The sequence below is a fragment of the Canis lupus genome, unplaced genomic scaffold, assembly GCF_011100685.1.
Source record: "Canis lupus familiaris isolate Mischka breed German Shepherd unplaced genomic scaffold, alternate assembly UU_Cfam_GSD_1.0 chrUn_S1731H1927, whole genome shotgun sequence".
NCBI lineage: Eukaryota > Metazoa > Chordata > Mammalia > Carnivora > Canidae > Canis > Canis lupus.
The window spans coordinates 58450-59964 of NW_023330581.1; positions in this window are offsets into that span (position 1 = coordinate 58450).

Here is a 1515-nt window from a genome sequence, read left to right on the forward strand (position 1 = left end):
TTTGGAGTTCATCAGGAGAGATGTAATGGAATTCCACCCCACCCCCAAGGATTCTATATGAGGGCCCTTTTTTTTTTTTTTCTATATGAGGGACTTTGATACACTTTTAAGCAATAGCTCTAGCACTTTTGACTTTGTGGAGGACGGATTGGTTTAAAAGGATGATGTATTTGCAGATTTTTAAGGCCCTACTGTAGTTTCTTTTCTTTTTCTTTTCGTTTTTTTTTTTTTTTTTTAAGATTTTATTTATTCATGAGAGACGCAGAGAGACAGAGGCGGAAAAGCAGGCTCCCTGCAGGGAGCCCGACGTGGGACTCAATCCCGGGGCTCCAGGATCAAGCCCTGGGCTGAAGGTGGCGCTAGACCGCTGAGCCACCCGGGCCACCCCCTATTGTAGTTCTTAATTGCAATGTTAGCTAAAGGGATAGATGTTAGGAATTAACTAATATGCATGGTCTATAAAGCCATAGATATATCAGGTGGATAAGGCTCATGAGTTAGGCAAATCAAGAGATGATAGACTGAAAAGTGATCTCTAACCCTAAAGGGGGCAGCAGATGTCCATCTCCAGGTAAATGCTACACAATGCCAGAGAACTCAGAGGAGGAGCTGAAAATCCTCAAGTTTGTTTTAAGGCTCACTCTGGGATTAGGCAAATAAATAACTTGCTTTGTCCCATAAAATGTTATTCATGCAGAAGTTTGAAAAACTGCTTGCATGAGTCCTTCTCTTCTCTTGGAGTCCCCCTACCGTAAGTATAAGCCTAGGCTTATTTGCCTGAGAGTGAAAGACCAAAGGAGGAACGAAATGTATCCCAAATAACCAGCCTAGACAGCTAACTTCCAAATATGAGGGAGCTCAATCAAGATCAGCAGAAACACTCACGCAGCTGTAGCCAACTGCAGACACAGTGAGTCCAGCTGGGTTTGGTGTAGATCAGCAGAACTGCTCAATCACCCACCCCACAGATTCATGAGAAATAATACATGCTGACTGCTGTATAACATTGAGGTTTTATGGTTGTTGGTTAGACAGCACTAATGTGGTCCTAGATAATTGGTACATCAGACTATGGAAAGTGATCAATAAATATTAACTATATATACTCTCATTTCATTGATTCTAAGGTGCTTTGATAATGATGCCACCTTTTTTTTAATTTAAATTTTTATTAATTCCAGTATAGCTAATATACAGGGTTATATTAGTTTCAGGTGTACAATATAGTGATTCAACAATTTTATACATTACTTAGTGCTCATTATGATAAATGTACTCTTTATTTTTTTTGTATATGTTTTTATTGGAGTTCGACTTGCCAACATGTATAACACCCAGTGCTCATCCCATCAAGTGCCCCCCTCAGTGCCCATCACCCAGTCACCCCAACCCCCTGCCCACCTCCCCTTCCACTACCCCTTGTTCATTTCCCTGAATTAGGAGTCTCTCATGTTCTGTCACCCTCACTGATAATGGTGGCTTCTTGATATTTCCAGAAGCTATCTACAGAAGGTT